This window comes from Chenopodium album, chromosome 4 (genome assembly GCF_948465745.1).
Source record: "Chenopodium album chromosome 4, dcCheAlbu1.1, whole genome shotgun sequence".
Taxonomy (NCBI): domain Eukaryota; kingdom Viridiplantae; phylum Streptophyta; class Magnoliopsida; order Caryophyllales; family Amaranthaceae; genus Chenopodium; species Chenopodium album.
In genome coordinates this window covers 46,124,243-46,142,498 of record NC_137837.1, presented here as the reverse complement: position 1 = coordinate 46,142,498, position 18,256 = coordinate 46,124,243, and positions in this window count along the sequence as shown.

Genomic DNA, 18,256 nt, shown 5'->3' with positions numbered 1-18,256 from the left:
TAGTCTCTGTACTTCCTTAACAGTGCGGGGTGACTTCATGTCAATTACCGCCTGTATCTTCTCAGGGTTAGCCTCTATCCCCCTTCGATCAATCAGGAATCTGAGAAACTTCCCAAACTAAACACCAAAGACGCATTTCTTGGAATTTAACATGACCTTATGCCGCCTGAGTGTGGTGAAGGTTTCTCGGAGATCTGCAAGGTGATCCGCCTGCTGATTTGATTTAACTATCATGTCATCAATGTACGCCTCCACATTCCTCCCAATTTGATTAATGAAGACCATATTTATCATCCGTTGGAATGTAGCCGGCACATTTTTTAAGCCAAACGGCATCACAGTGTAACAGAATAACCCCTGATCAGTGACGAAGGCCGTCTTCTCTTGATCTTTTTTCCACAGGGGTATCTGATGGAAGCCGGAGTAGGCATCCATAAAACTCATCAAGGCATGCCCGACTGTAGAATCGACCAGGCTGTCGATCTTTGGAAGCGGATAACTGTCTTTTGGACATGCCTTTTTGAAGTATGTGTAATCAATACACATACACTAGGTACCATTCGACTTCTTTAAAAGCACAACATTTGCCACCCAGTCGGGGAAATTACATGGCCGAATGAACCCAACATCCAACAACTTTTTTACTTCGGCAGCTGCCGCCTTACCTTTTTCCTTACTGTGATTTCTTTTCTTTTGCTGGATGGGCTTTTTTTGGATCCACGACGAGTTTGTGGACAACAAGATCCGGGCTTACGCCTGGTATCTCTTACACTTTAAAGGAAAAAATGTCTTTGAATTCTTTCAGCAATAGGTGTAGGTCTACACCCAGCGTCGCATAATCAGCCGTCCCAACCTTAACAATACGCTCTGGACGGCTGTCGTCTAGAGGTATATCAATATGTTCTCCAGCTAGTTGAGGACGGAGCTCATTTGACCGTTCCCTGGTCAGTGATTGCTATTTTTTCTCTTTCTTCACCTCCACCAGTTGAGGAGCCTTTCTTTTCTTCCCGGCTGCCGGTGGGGCTGGGCCGACGTCTTTGACATTGTTAAGGTCTATTGGTTCCTGCCCTTGGCCGTCTGGGGCCACAGTATCCTTGACAGCTGAGAGGTAGCACTCCCGAGCCGTCTTTTGATCCTTATTAAAGGAACCAACAGAGCCGTCATCCCTCTCATACTTAATGAGCATGAGAGAAGGGATGATAACGACTTTGGCTTCGTTGAGGGTTGGACAGCCTAGGATAATGTTATAGGCGGTCAGTTCTTCTCAGTGATCAAATTGTCTGGGAAGGAGGAGCTAGCTGCCGCCTGCTCATCATCATCATCATTGTCCATCTTTCGAAGATGGCTCTTAGTGCCCCGAATGGTAGGGCCACCGCATGAGAACCCGCCTGCTATGGTGTAGACCGGCTACTTATCGGTGTCCGAACTACTAGCAGGCTAGGGTGTCTTAGATGACTGCCCCGAGTTCTTCTTATTAGTCTCTTTGGACTTAGAAATGTAGGACTTTAACATCCCCATGTCAGCCAGACGATCCAACGCCCGTTGAAGGCTGAAGCAGTCATTGGTGTCATGGACAACTTCCTCATGATATTGGCAGAATTTATTTTTGTTACTTGATTGAATGGAACTTTTCATTGGATTCGGCTTCTCTAGAGACAACCGGTCCTTGATCTCCATGAAGATGGAGTTGCAATCTTGTTAAACTCGTACCTGGGGACGTACGGTTTAAATTCTTTCTTTTTCTTCTGGGACGGCTGGTCAGAATCACTCACCACCCAAACTTCTTTTCTCTTTTTGCTCCCATATTTTTTCATGGCAGGCTGAGCAGGCCGAATATCTTTTTGCCTGTTAGACTTCTTGAAGTTCGACTGGCTACCAGGCGAGCAGAGGTCGGTTCTTGAATATAGCTTTCCACCTCCCTCAGGACCGCCTGCAAAGTAAAAGCCCATTTTCTGACTAGGTTGAACTTAAAGGTCGACTCGTCTCTTAGACCCTTAAAGAAGTCTGTAAAAGCTACCTCGTCAGATAGTCCTTGAATATGAATTCTGGTCAGATTGAACCGCCTGACGTAAGAGCGCAATCCTTCTCTCTCTCCCTGCTTAATGATGCTAAGTCAAGAGTTGTTTTCTTTGTAGGGATGTTCATTGAGAAGTTGGAAGAAAACAAGAAAGCAAGCTCCTTGAAACTATCGATGGAGCCTGCTAGAAGGTTGCCAAACCATTTTTGGGCAATGCCCTTCAATGTAGCAGGAAAGCATCGACACCAAGTGGCATCATCCAACCCCTGTAAATACATGAGGTTGGTGTAATACATGAGGTGATCTTCCGGGTTGGAGGTACCGTCATAAGTACCCACCAACACATTTTTAACCTTGGCCGGCTGTGCCACCTTGGGTATTTCCCGGGTGAACGCAGAAGTTTGTTCACCCAGGCGGAGCAGACGAAGCTGCCAGTCTAGTGGCTAAACATTGCTGTATGCCGCCTGACCTCCGAAGAGGGGCGGCTGCATGAAATAAGGAGACTACGGACCGTAGACTAGAGGTGGTACATACGGTTCATTCCCAATCATCTGAGGGCCAGAATGGACGGTATTACCGCCTATATGGCTCTCATGCAAGGATTGCACATTCCCTGTAGATATATTCTTAAAGCAGGCTGGAAAGATTGATGTAGAAGCTAACTCAGACAATTGTTGATTCCTCTTGCGGGTGATGATCTCCAGGGCATCAAGAGGTGATTTCTTGTTTCCCACCGGTTCTTCACTCCGGCGGGTATTGTTGGTGTTCCTCTTAGGCAGAAGAATCTTGGACCAATCAATGGTCCCGACTGCCTTCTCCTTTGGATGCGGAGTTGGATGCCTATCTCTGACTGACTTCCCCTTCTTCAGAGGAGTCTTCCTTTCCGATTGACCCCTGCTTGGGCCAGTCCGGCTCTTGGTGATCAGATCCTTAATTTCACCCTTAAAACACTACTACAAAAAATGGAATAGAGAACGGTTGAAATAGGCCTAATAAAATGCCTAAGAGGCGATCTTCTGTTAAGCTATGTGTAAAGTTTACAGAACGGATATAGGAGGCGTTCTATATGCAAGGGAAAAGAGAACGGGAACAAGAGGCGTTCTATATGCAAGAGATAACCGTTCTCTTTCCTTTTTTTTTTTACTTATAAAAAATAAATAAAAGAGAACGGTTAACACAGATAACAGTTCTCTTTGTTTTTTTTTTTAAAAAAAATATAAATTTTGGGAGATTGCATGTAAACTAATCTACATCAGTAATAAATAAATCAAATTGAATTGAAGTTTTAGTTGAAATCAAATGTTAAATTGAAACAAAATTTATTATCTTATTCAATTAATTATATCTCATCTATTAAAAAAAAATAAAATTTAATTACATCTCATGCCAAAAAAAAATTACATCTCAAGTACATTGATACAACTCAATTATCATAACTACCAATATGCTAGTACTGTTTCCCCTAAAAAAAATAAAACAATGTGCTTCAAGCCTTCAACCGCAGGTTGCGCTTTCACTAACCTCAACAACCGCAACGCTTTTCACCAACCTCAACCACCGCAGTGCCTCCACTAACTTCAACCAATTAAGCTCCTCCACCAATAGTGCACGCCAATAGGAAAGCTGCACCAAACACCCAAAATCATAGATGAAATATCAGAATTTACCAAATCATAACATTAAAATCAATTGATAAAAGTTATAGATAAAAAATTCACAATTGAGAATTAAACAAGCTACCTCAATGATGTTACCTAATAAATCTCAAAACAAATTAAACATCAATTAAACATCAATGCACAACAATAGAATCTTACCTCAAAACAACAACATGAAACGCCATTGGAGAAGACGAAATAGCCGTAAAAAAAAAACTAATCTTACCCAATAAATCTCCCATAGTAAGCCATTAGCAATCTCTCTCAGTCTATCGCCCCAAACTGAAAGGAACCATAAAACGCATCGTTTTAAGTTTGCGGTACTCGGCTTCTAATGCGCGACCATAAACCGAGAAAAACAAAGCATTGAAGGCTGAAGGTAGAAGAGAAATTAAAGGAGTTAATCGGACAGTATGGACAGGACACTTGTAAATAGAGGAAGACGACGACGGAGAGGAGGTTAATCAGACGTCGGCTCGGAGTTTTTAGGACATTGAGCCATTGAAGGATGAAGGTAGAAGAGAAAGGATTTAGAGTTTTAGAGGAGGGAGGAAGTACGTGAAAGAAGAGGGGAAGTTATGGATGAAGAATGATAGGTTGACGGCTATCTTAAGAAGAAAGAGGAGTTAGGGTTAGAATTTTTGGCCCTTCCATATTTTAGATTATTCTTTTTTTTAAAAAATAATATTAAGCATATAGAACGGTTAACTAAGAGGAACGATCTATATTGTAAGTGTAAAATATTTGGATATACCAAATAGAACGGTTAACTAAGAAATGCGTTCTATAAAATAAATTTACAATTTAATAAATATAATAAATAAATCAAATAGAACGGTTAACTTAGATAGACGTTCTATATTCTTATGGAGAACGTCTACCTTTGGTAACCGTTCTATATTTTGCGTTCTCTAATCTAGTTTTTGGTGTAGTGAAACTAGTCATGAATTTCATGAGTTCGTCTTGAGTGACGGGAGCAGATCCACTGGCCGTATGGGTTTCCCCTTTCGGTAGTCTAGGGGGTCGGTTTGTTCTCGCTTGGCTGGCACCCCGCTCCAGAGTGTCTCTGGGCCGGATGCGCTTGGTCATCAGAGCCATCATTGGCTATATAAGTTTCGACCTGAGGATCGTCGTCCTTTTGGTCAGTAAAGACTTCCGGTTGGTCTACCGGACGCTCAGGAGGTGGTACAGACTCTTGAACCATCCTTGAGGTACTCTTCCACAGACGGCGCCAAATGTTTTGGGTGGTTTTGTCTCTCGGGAGAGTTACGTCACAAAGATTGGTCCGGCTGAGCTGTACCGGCAAAAACGACGGAGACTCCAGGTGGTGGGAGATCCCCCACCGAAGATCAAGTTAGTAACCTGAAAGAAAATAAAGAGTGCGGAAATTTAGGTGAGGATCTCCTAGATTACAAACTCAGGTGTTTCTCTGATACGAGAGAAAGTAGGTGTAATAAATGATTTAATGTGGCCCCAAAATCGGGAAATATCTCCCTATTTATAGGGTCATTGGTAGGTGTGCCCCTATCTAGGTCACTTGACCTAGATTTTAGTGGGCTGCGCCGAAATACGGCGTTTTCTTGGGATTTGGGCCCTTGAAGGCCGCCATTTCAGAATCTATCTGAAGTATCCACGTGTCAGATGGCTAGGGGGCCACTTGGGTCAGCCTGGTTTTGACATGTGGCCTTCTCTTATTGGGACACCTGTCTAGGGTAATTTTTACCCTAAACACCTTCGATTTCCACTTTCTTGAAAATATGTTTATAATTACACCTCCTCAGTCCTTGCAGCCTGCTGGCAAACTTACCAGCAGCAGACTCCTTTAACCCTTCTTCTACTAATAGAGTAACCCTCAAACCTAATCGATTACCTAACTATGATTCTAACTTAATCTTACAAAATAATAACTTTTGTGTCTAATTAGTTTACTTTTATTAAATTTCTATCTACTATTTAATGACGAGGAAAAACATAGTTTTGAGATTAAATGGTTTACTTTATACCAATTTCTATCTACTTTAGAAATAACCAAAATACAAGAAACAATAATCATTCATCTTTAATTAGTATTAGTCCTAGGCACACAATAACCTCCACCATATATAAGATCTAAAGGAGCTCTTCAATTTTTAAAGCCATATTCACTCAGTTTGTAAGCAAGAGATTTGATTAATTCTTACCAAAATTACATTCCTGAAAATTGATTAAGAATAACAAAGTTGGCCTCATTGAATATCAAAATAAGTAACTATCATAATTCCAACAATAATATTAAACAACGGAGGTCAATGATTTGTTTGAAATATCTCAAATCAAATTAGTTTGCAATATTTTTCATAAATTCGAACAAATTCATAAACGAAATATCAAAAAATTCTAAACATAATTTGCAGCAAAATCATTTGTAAAAAAAAAAGATAGAGTATCAATAAAAAAGTATCGCTTAAACTTTTTATAAACGTAGAAAAATATTAAGCTTTGTATGAATGAATTTAAAGTTAATTTATAATCGTTTACAAGTTCAAAACCTCAGAAATTATAATCATAATTAGAATTTCACTGTTATCAACCCCAAATTCACCATACTGACAATAAATTAACGATAAACCATAGATATAGAAATTTAGTGATTTAAAAATGAAATGAAAAAACCGTACCTCAGAAGCTGCTTCAATGGAGTAAATAAAGCTCGAAAGTTGCTTCAATGGAGAAGTGGAAGCATAAAATCCGCTTTGTTGGTGAATTCAGAGCAGTGGCTTCAATGGAGGAGAAAGAATCGAGAGAGAGTGGTAAATTGGGTGAACTCTAAATATTAAAATCATCTTATCCGTCCATTATTTTTTTAATCTAATGGTTGTAATGAATTCCTAGTTCCTATTATAGGATTATGATTGGTTCTCATTATATACCTGGTCATATATATATATATATATATATATATATATATATATATATATATATATATATATATATATATATATATATATATATATATATATATATATATATATATATATATATATATATATATATATATATATATATATATATATATATATATATATATATATATATATATATATATATATATCTGTGTGTGTGTGTATACATATGTATATATATACATACATATATATATATATATATATATATATATACATATATATATATACATATATTTTTTTTGAAACAAATGAAACTAGGCTTATATTAATGCAAGATTATCCATAAGTACATACAGAGTCACTTCCGGGGGGCAAGAACTATCCCACACTTGTTCAAGTCCGAAAGGAACTAGCCTAGCTAAATGATGCGCAACAAAGTTGTCATCCCTATTAACATGAGACCATCTAACCATATTAAAATAGCAACAAGAAGATAGGATTTCTCCTAAAACAGTATCTAATTCAGACAGAAACAGAGCTCCTCGATCAAGTCGGTTTGTAATGGTCAAGCAATCGGTTTTCAAGATCACATTTCCGAAGCCATAACTCTTCCCCAACCTGGAAGCAAACGTAACGGATTTTGCCTCAGCAACTTTAACGCTCCAATTGGCACGAACACGTCTGGAAGCAGTAGAGAGGACATCCCCATTGTGGTAACGGGCAACGACTCCAAGCCCAACCCAACCATCATCTGTAATCGCAGCGTCAACATTTATTTTGATGGAGTCAGTTAAGGGGGGGGGGGGGTTGCCAGAGTTTTTGGCTGCTCTTCTCCTTCGAAGGTGGACCTCTATAGATGCTATTAGCATATTTTCCTTGCTCATCAACATACCTCATAACTCTGCCCAAGATAACAGAGTCAGGGGTAATTTTATCCTCGAAAACCTTTCGGTTCCTTTCCCTCCAGATACATCAAGCAAGAAAAACCCCCTTCTTCCTTGTCTTCAAATACAGTTTGCCCCAACTTGCAACAAGGTCACACATGGAGTCCACGCTATTCCAATTCGTCATGCATGTACAACCACACTCCACCCACAAATCTCTGACTCTGGGGGTACTCAAAGATTGTGTGCACTGCAGATTTAATTTCAGTATTACACAAGGGGCAGCAAGCAACATTAATCATGTGGCGCTTATGAAGAAGTTCACGCACATGAAGGGTGTTAGTGCACAGCCTCCACAAGAAATGTCGAACTTTGAGGCTCACATCTAGCTTCCAAATATCCACAAAAGCGTGATGAAATGCATCAAGGTTACAACCTTTGCCAACCATGTAAGCTGTTTTGACAGTGTACTCACCTGTTTTTGAGAAAGCCCAAGTTATATCATCAGGTTGAGCGCAACTTCCAAGAGGAATAGCAAGGATGCAATTTCTATCCCTCTCATTAAACACCTCATCAACCAAGTCATGTCTCCACTCCATCCTATCAAAATCAATCAAGTCTTGTACAACCTTAACTCTGTCACACTCACTACTCAAGATAAAACGCCCATATTCGTCAGCCACCCAAGGGTCGTGCCATATTCTTATTTGCGAGCCATTCCCAACACGCCACAAAGTACCATCACAAACCAAATCCTTAGCACCCCATACACTACTCCATGAGTAACTGCAATTTTGGCTCAAATTCGACTAAAAAAAGAGCAATTTGGAAAATATTTAGCCTTCAATACCCTTCCCAACAAAGAGTCAGGAAAACGGATTAAACGTCAAGCTTGGCGTCCAAGAAGCGAGGTATTGAAAACATCTAGGTCTTTGAACCCCATTCCACCCAAACATTAGGGTGTGCGCATATGCGCCCAACTCTTCCAGTGCACTTTCCTCTGATTGCTTTTCTGACCCCACCAAAACCTAGCCATAGCCGAGTGAATGCTTCAGGTAACAGAAACCGGAAACTTATAGACCCCCATTAACTACGTGGGAATTGCTTGAATAACAGACTTGACTAAAATTTCCTTCCCTGCCAGAAAGAGAAATTTCTCTTTCCACCCTTGAAGTTTTTTCCAAATTCTGTCAAGAAGATCTCCAAAAACTTTCTTTTTCGATCTCCCTACAATGGTTAGGATGCCAAGATACTTCTCATGCTGATCAACTTGCCGCATATTTACAACCTACATAAGCTCATTCCTTCTTTCTTCACTTACTCCTGAACTGAACGAGACCTCCAATTTATCATAATTAATTTTCTACTAGGAAGCTGCTTCATAGTGGTTGAGAATATTAACGATAATTTAGCATTCCTGTTGGTTGGCCCGTGTGAAAAGGAGACTATCGTCTGCAAAGAGAAGATGAGAAATTTTTGGTCCATTTCTACTAGCCCTGGAACCATGGAGATGGCCTTCCCGTATTTTATTCTGAATCATCCTAGAAAAAGCATCAGAGACAAGGATGAAAAGATACGATAAGAGAGGATCCCCTTGACGAAGACCTCTAGAAGGCTTAACCTCACCCCGAACCCCTCCGTTGAACACAAAGGAGTAAGAAACAGTATCAACACGGCTCATGATCAAATTTACCCATCTGCCATCAAAACCCATGGCGAGGAGAACCTTTCGAAGAAAGCCCCATTCAACCTTGTCATACGCCTTGCTCATGTCACGTTTCATGGCAATTAGCCCTTTCTTTTTACGGTTTCTCTTCTTCATAGTATGAAAGATTTCAAGAGCAATGAGTGCATTATCCGTTATCAACCTACCCGGTACAAAAGTACTCTGATTTTCCGAGACGATGTCAAGAAGCACACTCTTTAATCTCATAACAATGGCCTTCGACACAAGCTTATAAATGACATTACACAAAGCATTAGGGCGAAACTCGGTCATATTAGTCGGGGAGTCGACTTTCGGGATAAGCACAATGTTGGTATTGTTCACACGACTAGACAACTTACCATGTAAAATACTACTCACAAAATTAAACACATCATCACCAACAATATGCCAAAAACGTTGGTAAAAGATAGCATGCATACCATCCGGGCCTGAAGCTTTACAAGGGTGCATTTGTTTTAGAGCCGAAAAAATCTCATCCTTCGTAAAAGGTCTACAGAGCTCGGAGTTAATGTCAGCCGCAATACATGGCTGAACCAATCGAAGAACCTCCTGCATATCATAATCAGAGGGCGAACAAGATGAAAAAAGATTGCTGTAAAAGTCAGTGATAATTTTCTCCAACTCCTTTTCATTCTCCTTCCAATGCCCTTGGGAGTCATACAAGCCCTCGATTAGATTCTTTTTCTTTCTCTGAGAAGCCTTATGGTGGAAATATTGAGTGTTTTTGTCTCGATCTCGAACTTCTGAAACTCTAGACCGGATGTACCAATAAGCCTCATTCTTATCATTTAAATCATCCAACCTTTTCTCGAGGTTCAAACACTCAGCGCAACTGCTTCTCGAAATTGGCTTGCTCGTGCGATTTTCAGCTTATCCTCGACTTCGTTAATTTGCTTACTCAGGTTATTTAGGTTATTTCCACTCCATTTGATGAGTCCACGTCCCATTGCAGCAAGATTTTCAAACATAGGAAGACAATCAGCATCGTCCCACACCTTCCTCACAACAGCCTCTCAATTTTCATCAAGGAGCCAGCTAGTTTTAAATTTAAAACTACGCTTCCCCTTTCTCTTTCGCTTTTCAGGAGCTTTATGGCACAACAAAATTGTTGTGTGGTCCGATTTATATCTCACCAAATGCTCGACAAAAGCATTCGGAAAGAGATCAACCCACGAATTAGAAGCCAAGTATCGATCAAGCCGCTCCCGGACTCTAGTTTCAGCCGTATCACCACGCTCCCAAGTGTACCATGAGCCTTTAAAACCCATGTCTCGAAGTCTGCAGTCATCAACAATGTCTCGAAAATTTTCCATTTCTCTTCGAACTCTATCAACTCCCCCCTCCTTCTCCTCATACCCCAATATTTCATTAAAATCCCCACCAAAAATAATAGGTGTTTTGGGGTTTTTTGTACGTACCCAAATGGAGGGTATGTACGTCCCTCGGGAGACAGATCCGCAATGCAACACTCGAATGGCCCGATCACCTGCAAAACAACGGACCCCGGGGGGCCGGAGGTCTGCCTCCGACGATCAAGTTAGTGATCGATATAATGTATTTTTAGAGAGAGAAAATAGAGAGAAGGGAAAGTGATTGTGGGGGGCATGGCCCTTGGAGAATGAATTAACTCCCTTTGAACTGATGTGAAGATCAGTATTTATAGAGCATTGGGATATGTGCCTTTTAGGTCATTTAACCTAAAAGGCTCTAGGTTTATGGGCTTAGAGCCCATTATCATTCTTCAATCATTGAGTGACACGTGTCATGCTCTAATTGGCTCATAGAGAGCTGAGCTTGCGGACACGTGTCGCGGTGGCATTGGTCCACATATAGAGGGTAATTTTACCCCAAACATTAGCCCCTCGGAAGGGGTAATTTCTCTTTCAAGAGGAATTGCTCCTTTCGAAATCAAGGCTTTGCCGCTTGTTCAAAAGCTCTTTGGTCGGCATGTGTCTAGGTCAATAAAAGAGAGATTTGATTAACTTGGAAAATTTGATACCTTATATGGTATGACATTTTCTAAGTTAATCAATCATAATAATGATTGCCGCTTGAACTAGACAGATGACGACTTTCATTTCTTTATGCCCCACTATGGTAGGATATTTTCGAGACGTTTGATATCTCATAAGGCAGGAGGCGAATGGCCGCCTAGAAAGTTTTGTAATTATAACTTTCAATGTCCTTTTACCCCATTGGGAGGACTTGTATAATTTCTGAAGGTAATCTAGGTAAGAACTTCGGCCGGTCACCTACTGATGTCTTTTAGACATTCGGTTCCCGAAAACTTAGTCGTTCTTTAGATTACCCAGGTCAGACGACTATGAGTTGACCAATTAGGTCGTTTAGTCTTTGCCGTCTGCATGTGTTCGTAGAGCAATGTGCCACTCAAATGGGAGATGCTTCTCCTCGACGAATTCGCCCGAATGGACGTCGCCGGTTATCTGACTCATGTTGGAGTAGACGGCCTTACTCATGTTGGAGCAGACAAATTTATAGAAAACAAATAACCATCCAGCCATTAGCCTCATGTCTTTTTAAGACGGTTTGTATAGCCACTAAGTTTTTAGCTTAGTTTATTATCCGGCCATTGGCCTCGATAGCCTCTGATCATGAAACAGTAGCCGTTTTCCATTTGTACTAGAACAATTGGAAAACTCTATGCTTTTTAGATTTCACTTTCGATTAAAACAAACGACTGCGAGTGCTGCCTTAGCATTCGGTAGGGCCGCTTGATGTTTTAGTAGAGCAATGTGCCACCCAAATGGGAGTTGCTTCTCCTCGACGAATTCGCCCAAATGGACGTCGCCGGTTATCTGACTCATGTTGGAACAGACGGTCATACTCATGTTGGAGCAGACTGTGGCCGTCGGCCTCTAATAATAATAATAATATCCGGCCATTGGCCTTACGTCACTTGGACGTTAGTTTAGCTGCTAAGTTTTAAACTTAGTTTATCATCCGGCCATTGGCCTCATGTCACTTGGACGTTTGTTTAGCTACTAAGTTTTAAACTTAGTTTATCATCCGGCCATTGGCCTCACGTCACCTGGACGTTTGTTTAGCTACTAAGTTTTAAACTTAGTTTATCATCCGGCCATTGGCCTCACGTCACCTGGACGTTTGTTTAGCTACTAAGTTTTAAACTTAGTTTATTTAATTAATGAATCAATATTCAATAATAATAATAATAATAATATTCAAATAAGCTTTAACCGTCTTACTTGAAGGACCATGAAAGGCCGGTTGCCGAGCTTAACCGAATACGAAGGTTGCTTGACATTTATGCCGCTTGACCATAATACTCCCAAAGAGTCGATCTCACAAATATACATGCGGCTTCTTACATATACATGCGGCTTCTCATGCTCACATCGGTGAGAGTAAGATACATACTCTTGAGGTGATGTTGCTCCACTTATATGAGAGAGCAGCTTCACATATAAACATGCGGCTCCACGCCACTTAAGTGAACTTGCAGCTCATAATAATGCTGCTAGCCGACTGGACTCCTTAAGGTGAGTCGGCGTATTTTCTGCCTGGAGCATATGTAATGACAGCCGGATTTGGAGTTGCTTTAAATGCTTAAAAATCGGAGCCAAAGATATCGCAAGCTCATTATTGTAGTGCCATGTGGCATTTCTCGCTTGTCCTGAACTTAATTTGCCGCCTGTGCTTATTTATACACTCTTGAACACAAGTTCTCGAAGGTTTGGCCAGCTTTGGGATGTCAAGAAACTGATCTTGAAAAACAAGCTTTGATCACTGACTATACAGACGGCTCTTTATACCGTACGCATATTGCTATAATAATGATGCACAAAGCACCCAGATTTAATTGAGGCAGCCATGCAACCGGCTTTGAAGATGAAAAAAGCAGCCCCACGGCCGGGCTTGATGAACAACAAAATATCCCTAAACCGGGATTGATTGAAGAGCAACACAATCCCTTAGCAGCCCGACATTAAAAATGTTTGAGCACAGCCGGCTTTGATGGAGGCACAAAGCAGGCATGGCAGCCGGCTTTGAGCTTGAGTATGAACCAAGCAGCCCACATCCGGTTGAATTAATGAGAGAAGCATCCATGCAGCCGACTTGAGAATGCACGAAGCAGCCCTTTCAGCCGCCTTGATTGTGATCGCCAGCCGTCACCTTTTATAGTGGTAACCAGCTACTTTAATACGAGTCGGCATTTTTGCCGCTTGGATTGGAGCAACTTGAGCTGGCTGTGTGCTTCAATTGAGAATAGTACATGGGGTAGCAATATATACAGACGACATTTTTGCCACACACCCCTTGCCGCTTGTACCGCACTTGAATTATTAATTGAATTACTAATGTTTATGATAGTATCAATCATAATGCCGCCTAACTTTGATGCCGCTTGCTAAGAACTTGCAACCAGCTTTCTTGTTAGCCAACCGTGGTGGGGTTTTAGCTTATTCTTATCATCAAAATAAAAGAAAAGGCTTTTATAATGATAATGTAACTCATGCGGCACCTTTTTGCTCTCATGAAAATTATAATGTCAGCTAGCTCATACCAAACCAATGTTGTATATACATAGAAAAAAGGTAGATCAGTTAGGTAGGCGGCTTTCCCACTTTCTTCTTCCTTTAATAGAGATTGAATAATGATAATGATGAGCAAAACAGCCGCATTTGTTGATGAACAAAGACCCATGCGTCCCTCCAATTAAAGGAATATTGGAGTAGCTTGATATTGATATGATAAATTTATCATAATAATTATCTCCTTATATAATCATAATAATGATATGATAAGAAGTATAAAGCTTACAAGCTTTGACTTAGTGATGAATATAGCTGCCACACAGCCGGCTTTGAGGTTAATTAAGGCAACAATGGCAGCCGGTGTCGAGGTAGAACAGGAGGCAAAGCTGCCGCACTAAATTGTGGCAGATAGCAGCCCTACAACCGGCCTTAATTTTGAGAGCAAAGCTGCCCGGGCTCATGCCGCCTGCAATACGGTTGTTGGACTATGGTTGCCACTTGAAATAGGTTACAATCGAGCTCTTACTAGTTCTCCTCGCAGGCGTTTCTCCAAGAGTATAATCATGCGCAACCCGGCTAACACCATAAATACTGGTAACCGGCTGCTATAATGAGTCGGCATATTCGCCGCTTGGATTTGCAAAGTTGCTTCCTCACATTGACCCGGCGAATAATTGCCGCTTGCATATGTGAAGTTGAAAGCTTGTTGGTTGTGTAGCATACATGGCCAGTTGTATATACTTGTGTATAATACCAACTAACACATGGGGAGAGTATGCTAGCTAGCTACTTGAGAATGAATAACAAGGCGCTTGGCTTATTTCATTCGGCTGCCGCCTCCCCCACTTTGCTCACTGTCAAAATTAGAGTGAAAATATGACCATAAACGAGTGAGAATATGACCAAAGACAGCCCCTACATTGAGAGGGCTGGTATGCCGCCTATATAGTTCGATGAGCCAAAGCTTGCATAGCCACAGCCGTAAATATACTTGAGTAATATGTAATTCTCGTTTTGCACCCTCAAATGCAGCTTTGCCGTCTCAAGGAAACTTCAAGCAATTGAGGTTCTTCAATGATGATACAACCGGTATTGAGAGCCGACTCACTACCTTTGCTCACCCTCAAATTTTTGAGTAAAAGTATGAACATAGACAGCCCGTACATCCGGCTTTATTGACGAGGAAAGCTGTTCATACAGCTGGCTTTGATTGAGGAACAAAGATGCCCCTCAGCCGGGCTTGGTTGAGGCAAGAAGCAGATCATCATCTGGGCTTAATAAGCCAATGGCATAGCCGGTTTTAATGCAGAACAAAGCAGCCGTTTGACAATCGTATCACTGAGTCTGTAGCTTTGTTTGGCTTAGTTGCCGTTTGACTAAGCTCATAATATATATATATATATATATATATATATATATATATATATATATATATATATATATATATATATATATATATATTTTAAACATCATAATAATGATGAATATAGTAGCATTGCAGCCACCTCCTTTTTCTTAATTAGGATGCTTCCTAATTAAGAGATAAGCTTACTACAGCGAGCATTTATTCATGCCGCTTGAGTAGAGCTTAAACTTGTTCTTACCTTTATAATTATAAAAGTAAGACTTTAATAATTTTGCATGAAACCCAGCTAACTTCACGCAATAAAGCTGATTAAGGGGTGATACAGCCGCACTTAATTGACGAGCAAGGATTCCCATGCCGCCTGCATATGGTTGCCGCTTGAACTAACTTTCAATTGAGCTCTTACTAGCTCTTACTATCAAGCGCGACCCGGCTGTTACCATTGACAATGGTAACCAGATGCTATGATACGAGTCGGCATATTCGCCGCTTGTATTGGAGTCAGCTTGGGCCGTTTGACTCATGCTTTCTTGTTTGGAACAAAACAGCCATGGCAGCCGGTATTGAGGTGGAACAACACAACCATGGCAACCGGCTTTGTTAAGGCTGAAAATCGCCGCTACAGCCGGCTTAATTGCTGAATATAGCAGCCTCTTCAGCCGGAGTTAGTTGAGGCACAAAGCAGCCCCACAACCGGGCTTAATAGAGGCAGACAGCAGCCCCTACGACTGGTAGGTGCGGTTTCTCTCCCAAGGGGACTAGCTGGCGAAATACATGGTCATCCGGGCATCGTTTGCCGGCTAATATCATTAATGATGGTGACCGGCTGCCACCATTGATTGTGGACATGCCGATCCTTGAAACAAGCCGTGTAATACCAGATTTTTGATTACCAAGGTCGGCCGTAACATTAATTCATGCTATTACATGCGTCTTACATGGATATTAATGCCGCATGCATAGCCTTGTAAATAAGGTATTGCTCTTCCAAATCTTTGTCATAAATATGAACAATAACAAATGAGAAGAGTAGGCTGTTTGAGAATGAATAACCAAGCGCTTAGCCTATTTCATTCAGCTGCAGCTTCTATTAATCAAACAAACAACCAAGCAGCCGGCTTTGAGGTTGAACAAGGTAACCATGGCAGCCAGCTTTGATTAGAGCAGCCGCATAATTGATGACGGTGGCCGGATGCCACCATTGATGAAGTTGATACTTTTGATAAAGTCGTCGGCTGCCGTTTGATTGATCGGTGCAAAGGCCGGTAATGAATACCACCTGATCACCATCTTTGCCATATGCATGCGGCTCTTCATATATCAATATGAATTCCGTTGCAAATGGAAGAGGAATAAAATAATACTTGTACATGCGGCATTCCCATCATTCATAGAGAATTGATGCTTAAGTTTGGCCGCATGTCCCCCACTAATTCCAAGAGTTTATTCTTGAAAAAACATTTTGCATAATACAACTATTAACATATATATATATGTTAATATATGTGATATTGATAGTATCAAATTATCAATCACAATGATTGGCCGCATGCCGCCTGCTATATTGCATACGGATGCCGCCTGTCCTATCTTCAAGCAAATAGCTTGGATATGCTTGAATTAATTTTGCTAGATGTCTTGGTCTCATGGTGGAGTACGAATGTTGCATCTAGCTGGCTCAGTAAATGAGCAATGATTAAAATAGCATGCGGCTACCACTTGTATGCATCCGGCTGGTTGAGGTGGCCTGAGCATGCGGCCGACTCATAAAATGAGTCAGATTAAAATAGTGGAGTTGGCCAATTTAGCCGCCTCACCCCTAATGTACCATCCTCCAACTTAGATCAAATGGCATTGCCTTTTAACCTTACATTGAGAGAATAAAATATGCATGACTTAGTCTGACAGGCCTTCTTGACCGTCTGACTCTTGGCATTCGGCCTCATGACACCTGATGCACTCAGCATCCAGCCTTAGGACGCCTGGCGCCTCCTAAAGGAGGCTCCCCCTATTAAGTCGGTGATCCACCGTTGTGCCATTACAGATGTGCCTCCCCACAGACGGCGCCAAATGTTTTGGGGTTTTTTGTACGTACCCGAATGGAGGGTATGTACGTCCCTCGGGAGACAGATCCGCAATGCAACACTCGAACGGCCCGATCACCTGCAAAACAACGGACCCCGGGGGGCCGGAGGTCCGCCTCCGACGATCAAGTTAGTGATCGATATAATGTATTTTTAGAGAGAGAAAATAGAGAGAAGGGAAAGTGATTGTGGGGGGCATGGCCCTTGGAGAATGAATTAACTCCCTTTGAACTGATGTGAAGATCAGTATTTATAGAGCATTGGGATATGTGCCTTTTAGGTCATTTAACCTAAAAGGCTCTAGGTTTATGGGCTTAGAGCCCATTATCATTCTTCTATCATTGAGTGACACGTGTCATGCTCTAATTGGCTCATAGAGAGCTGAGCTTGCGGACACGTGTCGCGGTGGCATTGGTCCACATATAGAGGGTAATTTTACCCCAAACAATAGGCACCTCCACTCCATCACAAAGACTCTTGATCAAACATATATACATACATTTATTTATTTATATATTTATTTATTTATTTATAGACAAAGAAACATGGATGAAACGGTTCAAGTAATAAAATGACACAATTATCCATTATAAATAATGAAGAGTTAATGAAATAACATAACTATTCACATTAACAATTATCAATGAAAAGTTACAACGTATTTTCTAATTAATTAATTAATTATTATTTTCTGAAAATGGTATTTCGCTAATTGATTTTACTATTTGAACTTTGGAGCCAAAATGATATTTTAATTTTGGTGCCATAAGTTTTTGAAAACCTAATTATTATTTTTAGATTTTGGATAAGGTTTATTATCCATTTATTTTATTTTGAAAATTTGATTATTTATATACCTAGGATATTTTAATTAAAGAAAAAAAACTATATTTTATTATTTAATTAATAAGGTCTCAAAATTCCTAATTATTGACTAAGATTTTTGAATTTACCTAGTGTGGAAAATCTGATTTTCTAGGTTAATTTATTTGGTATAATTGGTATTTTATTAATTAATTATTTTATACAATAAATATTATTTACACAATTATTTTTAATTCCTTAAAGTGGTATCAGATTTTCCGGTCCTAAAAAGATTAAAATTTGGAATAAAATAAA